General features: G+C 37.2%; 1 long non-coding RNA gene across 1 annotated transcript; it reads left to right on the forward strand.

Annotated features, from left to right (window-relative positions):
* Nucleotides 1-1,611: 1,611 nt before the first annotated feature.
* Nucleotides 1,612-5,921, forward strand: LOC127443523 (uncharacterized). Its single transcript, XR_007897673.1, has 3 exons — nucleotides 1,612-1,904; nucleotides 2,011-2,091; nucleotides 3,613-5,921. It is a non-coding gene; the product is annotated as an uncharacterized LOC127443523 (long non-coding RNA).
* Nucleotides 5,922-10,997: the final 5,076 nt, after the last annotated feature.

Here is a 10,997-nt window from a genome sequence, read left to right on the forward strand (position 1 = left end):
AGGTGTTTTAGAGCTAGAATACTTAGCTCTTTTCACACATGCAACCTGGTAAATTGCAGTAAAATTGTTGGATTACCTTTACTGGTAAATGTACCAAATCTGCTATTCACACATACAACGTTTTTCATTTTATGTCTTTTTTCGTTTTGCTACCATTCACAAATCAGCACCAAAATGCCATTAAACTCTGAGATGTAGTTACTTCTTTTATCAGTCTCCAAATTTCTTCATCCACTCAGATGCAGAGAAGTGCTTTTAGGCTGGATTACACTTCACCACTTCTAAAATCTGAACAGAATCTAAAATTACTAGGTATCACATACTTACCGACTCACCGTATGACTTCAGATTTGCATCGTGGAGCATCACACACTACAAAATGTTCTCTATAGTCGGCTTTAAAATATCAAAAAAAAAAAAATTCTATTCTCTGACTAAGTGGAATATTTTCACTATCTGTCCAATTTGATGACATTGTCTGACTCCAGAGTAACTGAATCATCTTCGTCTTGAGCACATCGAACGTGCTTAAATGTGCTCAGACTCTGTTCAGGTAGTTAGAACTTTTAATTCAGGGAAATTTTTTAATTTAGCCAGTGCTAAATGTATCGGTATTTTCATTTTTTTTTTTTTTTTTTTCCTTTTCTCCCAATTTGGAATGCCTAATTCCCACTACTTTGTAGGTCCTACTGGTGGCGCGTTTACTCACCTCAATCCGGGTGGTGGAGGACAAGTCTCAGTTACCTCTGCTTCTGAGACAGTCAGTCCGCGCATCTTATCATGTGGCACGCTGTGCATGACACCGTGGAGACTCACAGCACATGGAGGCTCATGCTACTCTCTGCGATCCACGCACAACTTACCACGTGCCCCACTGAGAGCGAGAACCTCTAATCGCGACCATTAGGAGGTTACCCCATGTGACTCTACCCTCCCTAGCAACCGGGCTAATTTGGTTGCTTAGGAGTCCTGGCTGGAGTCACTCAGAATGCCCTGGATTCGAACTCACGACTCCAGGGGTGGTAGTCAGCATCAATACTCGCTGAGCTACCCAGGCCCCCCAATGTATCGGTATTTTCAAACGTGCCGTGTTGACACGTGACCTCTAGACTGAAAATTGCTGCTAATTTTCTGGAAAAGGCTATTTGTGTGCCACACACGTGCACAGAGAGACCCAGGTGGTGCTCAAGCACCTGCCCTTTTTGCAAGACATTTTCTTTTCCTATTTCTTTTTCCTAACTTTATATTTTAGTTTTAAAATTTGGCCAATGGCATCAATTATCAATTAAAAGCATGTTGTAATGCCCAACAACTGCATTTTAAAGGAATAGTTCACCCAGAAATGAAAATTTGCTGATAATTTACTCACCCTCAGGCCATCCAAGATGTATCTGAGTTTCTTTCTTCATCAAAACAGAATTTAAGATTTTTAAGATTTCTTTTCACAGACCAAGCACTGTTCACAAACCAAAAGAGTCCAAAACAATTTCAAAACAATATAAAATAAAATAAATAATTTCCAAATAAAAAAAATGTAAAAAATGACGCGCTTCCTGTCTCCTCCTCCACGTGACGCGTGACCTTACCAACGAGCTTACGTCATCCCTGTAATGAGCGCATGTCACAGAGATGTACGGAAGCGAACATTTGTAGTTAAAAAGTATATAAGTATTGTTTTTTTTTGTTTTTTTTTTTTTTTTTTCTAAAGATAATCAATCGTTTGCATTCAGAAGAACTTTATTTGTCGACTGGAGTTGTGTGGATTCTTTTGATGCACCCTAAATATGCATTTTGGACCTTCAAAAATGCATTTTTTAGAGGAGGAGGCCTGAAATGAAATCCTAAAAGTCTTACATTCTGTTTTGATGAAGAAAGAAACTCAGATACATCTTGGATGGCCTGAGGTGAGTAAATTATCAGCAAATTTTCATTTTTGGGTGAACTATTCCTTTAAGTTCTAATTCTACGAGACTGCACGAGCCCCTCCCTCTTCGACTTCCCTTGTCACAGCCACAGTTAACACACACAAATTGAGCGCCCTGCGGAGCAGCATCCACGTCTCTCTGACCTGCCTTCATTGGTGACAGCCAGGTAACGATAGTGTTTGCCCTAAGCTTCGGCATTGTTTGTCACTGTTGTGAAATTTAAACCACTATTAAAACATCTCCTTACAGCCAGTCTAACTTAGGCAATAGCCCTCCATTAAGCGTAACAACAAGCAAGCTAGTCTGGCATCGGCGTAAAATAGCGCCGTGAACGCCGTCGTCAATGAGAAATGAGTGAACTCCAGTAGGCTAGTTCCTTTGTCAGGCAACTGAAACAAATAAATATGCATTATGTGGTTAATAGTCAATCATAACTGGATATCAGAAACATTAGCCGACCTGTCACCCGTCACAAGAAAATGTGCAAATATATGATTCATCCACTGTTTACATGCTCATACTGATTAGCAAAAGCTTTAAGATATAGCCTAGTACATTATTGATTCTTACTCCTGTGACACAAAATGTACTGGTAATTGTTGGCAAGCCAACTGATTGTCATTTCAATACAATAGTCCAGGGCCTTTACAAGCTCAGATTTGAAAGTTTAACTGTTCATCTCATTTTAATTTTAAAAGCAGGAGAATGATCCTGCTCCCTTCACCTCAGTACACAGAATGCACTTAGCCTAATTGTTGAAACTGACATTAGGCCTACTTTGTAATTTGGAGGGTAGATTGGTTGGTTTATTATTCTATTTATTCAGAGAACAGCCTTTTTAAATTTTGCATATAGATTTGTAAAGAATAAAGGTTTTGAATGGGTATTTATTTTAAGACCAAAAAAGCATGCACAGTGTGGCATTGTTTTCTTTGTTGTTGCCTGTTCTTGTAGAAATAGTGAATGCTAAAATCATCGTCTCTGTGTGAATTGATAATTTTGTGGAAATCTGTTGAGTATTAAACATTTGCATGAGTGTATGGACATTGAAAAAAAAAAAAACTATAAGTAAAAGATGTGCTACTGTATATAACTTTATTTTTTATATATAATTATAAGAGTGGTGCCCTTTTTTATTTTTAGTTTGCTTGAGCACCTGCCCCCCAAAATGTCTGTGCACAGCCCTGATGTGTACAAGCAACTAATGTGTTTAGTTTTGGGGGCGGTACCAGGATTTTTTCACGGGGGTGGGGGGCAGCTATAGAACCACCTTCCTAATTTAGCAATGGGTAACTTTCTTGCCCAGTCAGCAGAACACTTCTAAATAAAAAAATGTATATCACAGCATTTTTTTTTTTTTTTTTTTTTTCTTCTATGTTCAGTGGATATCCTGGATTTTGTTGCAGGGACCATCTTTAGCCTTTCTATCTGCATCATGCAGTTTTAATTTGTAAATACTATAATATCACTGAAGCTAAAACTATAAAGGTCCCACTAATTTTAGTTAACATATACAATCCATACTGTATGCATTTAATCATTTAGCAGTCTTAGACACATACAAACATCAGAAATGTTGTGATTAAAAAAACTCAATAATAATTTGCTGGCATCATTTGTTTATTTGTTTGTTTGTTTGTTTGGTAAAATTAACCAATATAACACGAGCCAGAGGGCTGCTGTTCAGATTGCAATGCAACAGCTTCCAGTCGCCAACCTCCTGGATAACACAGTGCTGAAGAAGACCATCTTGCAACGGGTCGGCCGTAGCCCGGAAGAACATCGCCAGCATTTACACTCCTTAATGCTGAGTGAATTCGGCTACCCATTTGTCTTCGCTCAGCAGCTCCACAATGCCTGCCGCCAGTGGGTGCTGGCCAAGGAGGACAACGACACCGATGATGTTGTCAACTAGGTGGTGCTGTTGACTGGATGAAGCGGTCCAGCTGGCGGAGGACCATCTTGCAGCATATCCAAGCTCAGTTGCGCCGCTGCCTTTCATTCCACTAATGTCACCTCCCCTGTTCTCTCTCCCCCACTCCTTCCTTCCGTCATATTCCATTTCCCTGGAAACTGGGAAACATTCCCCCAAGATCACCCTCTCAGGCTTAGGGGTCTACTGCTCCACCTAACCCTATCTCTCTCCACTCTTCATCCCAGGTGCGTGGGCAGGAGGCTTGGGCCAGTCTGCTGGAGTTGCAGAGAGCCGGGTCATGGCCGTGAGCAGTGCCCGGTAATGGAGGTGGGGGCCTTGATCTGGGTCCAATCGAGCAGGGACGTACCAAATACCCTTGAGTATTGAGGGGGATACATACCAAGCCTTGGTGGATTCCTGTTGTTATCAAACCTCCATCCATCAGTGCTTGGTTCAAAACAGGGCATTGGATTCAAATAATTGGGTAAAGGTGGGGATATTCATAATTATCCTGTAGTGACCGTCGGCGTAATATGCAGGAGACAAAAGCATAATATTGAGGTGGTGGTTAGTCCTCGCCTCACCCATCCACTAATTTTGGGAACCAATTGGCCAGATTTTCGCTCATTAATGAAGGGGTTGTGAGTGGATGGGTCCTGTGAGAAAGTGAATCGATGTGAGATGGGGCTGGGTAGGCATGGTCTGGGCCGTTGCATCAGACTGATGCTGGGGAAGGGGAGGTGTCATCCTCCCCCACCCTAAGGGATTTCCCGGTAGGAGATTTTCGCGCTAGAGCAGTTGCGACACTCCTTTGACCAATTTATTGTGTTTGATGATCAACAGCTCCAACTGGGCATCACACTCCATATCCATACTTTTCAATTATAAAAGATTTGTTATATAGAGTGACACAGGACACTCGCACACAAGAAATTACAACCCAGTTGTTGATACCAAAGAGCCGTCGGGAAATGTTATTTCAGGCGGCTCATCATAATCCGATGGCAGATCACTTGGGACAGGGGAAAACAATAAGCTGTCTCATGACCCGTTTTTATTGGCCGAGCATTCACGGAGATGTTCGCAGGTGGTGTGCGGCATGCCATGGATGTCAGCTGGTGAATCCACCGGCTACTCCAAAAGTGCCATTGCGCCCTCTTCCATTAATTAAGTTTCCTATTGAGCGAATTGGCATGGACATTGTCAGGCCATTAGAATAGACCGCACATGGACATCGCTTTGTGTTAGTCCTAGTGGATTACGCAACGCGATATACGGAAGCAGTGCCACTGCGCAAAATCTCAACACGTAGTGTTGCAGAGGCACTCTTCAAAATTATCTCAGAAAGAAATCCTCACTGATCAGGGCATGGCTTTTATGTCACTTACACTATGCGATCTGTATGAATTATACAGCGTAGACAAGTGTGTACCATCCCCAAATGGACGGCTTGTTCGAAAGATTTAATAAAACCTTAAAGAATATGATTTGTATATTTGTGCACGAAGATGTTCAGAACTGGTATAAGTGTCTCGAACCTCTGTTATTTGCATTGCAAGAGGTCCCGCAAGCCAATGGCTCCACCGCATGAAGGATGTCAATGCCCGGATCACCCGTTGGTATCTGGCACTCCAGCCATTTAAGTTCAAGGTGGTCCACAGGCTGGGCTGTTCCCCCGACCTGAGTCGGGCGGTGGGGGTATGTGGGGGCGAGGGCATGGCCGAGCGTTCGTCTGGGGAGAGAGGAAGTGGTAAGGGTTTTCACCTGAGATGAATTGCTGCTAATTGTGATTTCTATGTTCACAGTGAGAGGCGGGGAGATAAAAGGCTGCCCAAAACTCCAGAGAGGGAGAGAGAACCAAGCCTGCATGTGTGTGTGTGTGTCCGTGCAGCCCGCAGTGTCGAGTGTGACATTTTCGTTAATTGTGAAAATAAAATACCTTTTTGAGTTGGATCCGTCACCTCCTGCTTCCTCCTTTCCCTCCTCCAGGAACGAACCTTATTATAGTCACCCTTACAGGGAAGACACCTGCTGAAGTGCTCCACAGATTTCTCTATTAAACACATTTCAGTTTGTTTTTTCAATAAGATGATTTTAATATTATTATTATTATTATTATTATTATTATTATTATTATTATTATTATTATTTTTATGTATTTTCTTATTAGAGTTATTTTATGACAGAAAATAAAATGAAAAAAATAAAAATAATAATAATATTAAAATAAAATCATTAGAACATAATTCATACCACATGATTAATGCTAACGACCATGCCGAAAAAAAAAGAAGAAAAAAAAAAAAAACACTTAATCCTCAGAGATACAGGATAGCAGAATTGTAATGTTTGTTTACAGCAATTAAACAATACCTATTTTTTTTTTTTTAATTTATTTTTTTTATTTTTTTTTAAAGCTACCCAAAGATACTTTGAACTGTATCACAACAACAACTTTGTAGGGAAAAAAATGCATATTGAATGTTACAGCTTGCTAAAATCAGACACACGTTCAAAGAGAGAAAAAAAAAAATATAATATATATATATATATATATATATATATATATCTATGGGTCTCCGAGGGTTAAATCAGCCTAAACTGGTTGCTTGTCCCTCGGTCTGACCAAGCTGGTCTTCAGGTGGTTTTGTTGGTTGACCAACTGCTCTTCCAGACTGACCAGCTAATAAAGTGTCCCAAACCCCACTACAACCACAGACCAGACCAGACTGACCAGGCTGGGTGACTAGACTAGACCAGCTGGTTTAATTTAAACCATATTATGCTGTTTTAAGTTCGTTTTTCAGAAGGGGACAAGGTGATAAAAACATACAGGGCTTAACCAACATGAAGTAATTGCTTTATTTATTATTCTACGGCAATGGTGCCACAATGCAAACTGTGTACTGTATGCTAAACAACATATTAAACAGCAAATTAGGGAACAAAAAAATTCATTATCACGTTTTTTTATGGTTATAAGCTACATGCCACCATTGCAGTCATAGCACACCAACCCCCTGTGGATGAGCTATAAGTATATAATAATGTTTAACGATAAGTAATTTTCTTGTGCAGGTAAATAATTGTTAATATACAGATTGAACAAAGATCATGTGCACACACATGTACAATATGCTGTTTATAAGGATGCGGAGAGGACTACATGAAGCGGTCTGCCATATTTGAGAACGATGTGTCTTGTCTGTTCAACATCATTTTCTCCTTTGCCAAGTCCGATGACCTCCAGTGTAAACTTAATATGCACATCAAGAGTGCCAGATGGAAATACAGTCCCATCTATTGAATGATTTGTGGAACTTTCTGGCTAGAAGTCACCATTTAACCCTAAAACAGGCAACGTGCACCACAAGACACATACTCTTTAGTTTCTTATAGGGGTAATGAGAAAGAGTTTCTCACCCACTCTTTTTATCATTTATCATAGTTGGGTCTGTTTTGAGTATGTGGGTCACATGACTTGGTTCAAAAAGTCAGCTTGACCAAAATCCAACATGGCCGCCCATGGTGCAGGACATGCTGACTTTGTAATAATTAATTATATATTAATCTTAATTTTCTTCATTAAAAAAAAAAAAAATAAATAAATAAATATATATATATATAATAAATAAAAATAAAACTGCTAATTTTAACTGAGAACATTGTCTTAAGATGCGGAAGAAGAAAATTAAGTCATTTGAAGTGTGCATATCCCCTGAGATACATTGCCAGATTAAGGGAAGAAAAAGGGTTAATCCACAATATTACATATTTATTACACTTACACATGTTATACATGCAACCTTAAAGCTAAACTTTTCCCAGTTTTGTTACACACAGTGCTGGATAGTAACGTATTACTTGTAATCTGGATTATATAATCAGTTTACAAAAATCAAGTTCTTGTAATTGGATTAAATTCAATTTTAAAATATTTGTAATCGGATTACAGTAACTTTTTATGGATCACATGATTACATATTAAGTAGGTAATGGCAGTAAATTGTTAATAATTTATTAATCACACTAATCCTTTTTTTTTCAATCTTTTGCATATTTTATTCTAAATCAGCATATCACTGATATACCTAACAATGTCATTGCTGTTGATTTTATAGTCATTCATTTTTGTTCATTTTATAATAATTTTATGTTTATGATTTTATGACCAATTAATGTTCATAACATTTCTATTGTTTTATGCACTTAAACACACACACACACACACACACACACACACACACACACACACACACACACACACACACACACACACCTAACTTTACCCCTAAACCTAACCCTCACAGAAAACTTCTGCATTTTTACATTTTCAATAAAACATCGTTTAATATGTTTTTTTAAGCTATTTGAATTATGAGGACACAAGAAATGCCCTCATCATCAAATAAAAATTTAAAATAGGGCAATGTAGCCTGGGAGATACAACTTATAAAATCCAAAATATATCAAATAGATCAAAAACTCCTTTGGATATGTTTTACTTAAGTCCAAATGATATAAAAAGTGACATGAAATGTTTTTTTGTTTTCTAATAATTTTCCACTTTCACCTGTTTTAGGGTTAAAGGTAATCTTTCGATTTATCTTCTTGAGTTTTCCCTTAAAATTCACAACAAATTAAGAATACGAATGGGTATCGCTGAATCAACTGCAAAGGAACCTTTCTGAAGCTTAAGTACTAACCTGCTCTGATGTACCATTAGATAAAAGTGAGAGGAGAGGCCACAGTATGACTTTCCTAATGCTAACAATTACTCTTTGATGTTGCTATGGATGCTAATAGGTCTCTTGAGATACAGAACATAAATCTTAATTCAAAGCCTCTATCTTAAGGTGAATCATCAATTGACAATTTTGTTTTAACCCACAAAGAAAGTAGAGAGATTAAATTTTGTTTTACCCAGAGGAAATATTTGAGGAAACATCAGAGAAATTGACTCGCTTGAGTTTTTTTGCTTTCAGTATAACAAATATCAGTTCACAGATCTCAGAAATACAAATTAATGCTTAGCAGATGACAATTAGTGGTTAAATCCTGTATTTTTAAATCCAAATACAGAAAGTCAATTCTACAGGTCACCCTTAAAGGAATTTTCCAGGTCCAATGCTAGTTAAGCTCAGTCGACAGCATTTGTGGCATACCACAAAAAATCATTTAGACTCATCTCTCTTTTTCTAAAAAACAGTGATGCACTTACAATGGAAGTGAATGGGGCCAATTTTTGGAGGGTTTAAAGGCAGAACTGTGAAGCTTATAATTTAATAAAAGCACTTTAAACAATTTTATCACACTAAAATCATATTAACACAAATATTGTTTATGTCTTGTTGCTATACTTTTGAAACAGTCAGTTTTTTTAAAAGTTTACAGATTGGCCCTGTTCATTTCCATTGTAAGTGCCTCACTGTAAACCAATTTTTTTTTTTTTTTTTTTTTAAGGACGGACAAGTCAAAATTAATTTTTGGGTATTTATAATCAACATTATGCTACAACGCTGTGGATTGAGCTTAACTTGTTTGAAACCAGAAATATTTCTTTAAAGGGTTAATTCACCCTTCAATGTTGTTGTTGGAGCTTGGCAGTAATATGTGGTATAACTAATCACAACCTGGTCTAATAAAATCACTTTGACATTTACATAATAGAATAATGTTTGCATAACATAATCATCTGCATTTACAAGCTTTTTCAAGCATGACCAAGTTGTGCGGTAGCACCACAAAATGCCACAGCAATTGCGTTTTTCATATCACATTTATTTTTTTATGACAGTTTCGATTAGGTTTAAGGTTTAGGGTATGGAGGTAGGTTTTGCTGATTTAACATTTAACTCACTTTTAGCATAGATCTAGATATTTAATCTCAGAACTGCTGCGATACAAGGAACCATGTATTATCATGGCTGAGATCAGGCTGATGAGTCAACATCCATTTCTTTGTATAATAAAGATCTGCTCAGACATTCTGCCAAACATCTAATTTTGTGTTTAATGGAAGATGAGCTGAGTAAATGATGGTTTAAAAAAAAAAAAAAAAAAAAAAAAAATTCCTGCTAGAGAAATGCAAAGTTCTGTAAAGCATTTGATCACTGAATTATAGCATACTTCCCGACTTTTTGACCAGATAATAACCTCTCAACTCTCTGCTGTGATGCTGAACAGGCGACTAGTACACAGAAGCACCTGCTCAGATTTTGAAGCAAATTAAATGCATTATACTTTTATTACAGCTGCCCTGACTTTCACTGGAAACTTCAAGTTTCCATTATGTTTCACTAAATTATTTAAACTTTATTAACTGTACTGTGACATTAGACATCTGAATTATAAATGTGACTTTGGCATCTGCAGCCGTAGCTTCCCATAGACTTATTTTATTTATTTATTTATTTATTTATTTATTTTCTCTCTCTCTCTCTCTCTCTCTCTCTCTCTCTCTCTCTCTCTCTCTCTCTCTCTCTAAGGGTAGTTCCTATGGAGACATAGCTTGCTTTTATTTACTTTATTACTGTTCACAATGGTATTGTTTTAAAATAGATTTTTGACCAGTGAATGCAACTATAAAGACAGCTTGAAGCATACAAAGATAAAACCAAAACAACGGCTATTAAAATATAATTAAGGGCAGTAATATCCCCAGATGTGACAAAGATTGGGAAGATGCTTTTTGGAGATAACGAGCAAAATATATAAAGCATTGTTTTAATAACAGCATCTGCTGTTTGGGCATTTTTCTTTGTGGATTATGCTAAATTTATGTAATTTATATGCATTTGGTTTTCTTTGTTTCCAAGCAAACCAGATATGTGAATAAATAAATACCATTACTGTAAAATGTGGAAAATACTGATTAAGTCATCAAAATTATAAAATAACACAAATGGCAGTATAGGAATTATGTATTGGCCAAAAAAAAATTAACTTAAAAGTTACATTTATGTTTGTCAACAAAACTAATTTCAAACATTTAAAAGTGTTTCTTCAACTTCGGGCACTTTTAACACTGTGGATTTCTACGTCATTTTAAAACATTTCTCACACACTGACTAGTTTATATTTATATATGTATATTTATATATGTTTTAATGTGGTCTGTAATTTGTGTTTTTATGTTTTCTGGCTTTTATGAATGT

The sequence above is a fragment of the Myxocyprinus asiaticus genome, chromosome 7 (genome assembly GCF_019703515.2).
Source record: "Myxocyprinus asiaticus isolate MX2 ecotype Aquarium Trade chromosome 7, UBuf_Myxa_2, whole genome shotgun sequence".
Classification (NCBI taxonomy): Eukaryota; Metazoa; Chordata; class Actinopteri; order Cypriniformes; family Catostomidae; genus Myxocyprinus; species Myxocyprinus asiaticus.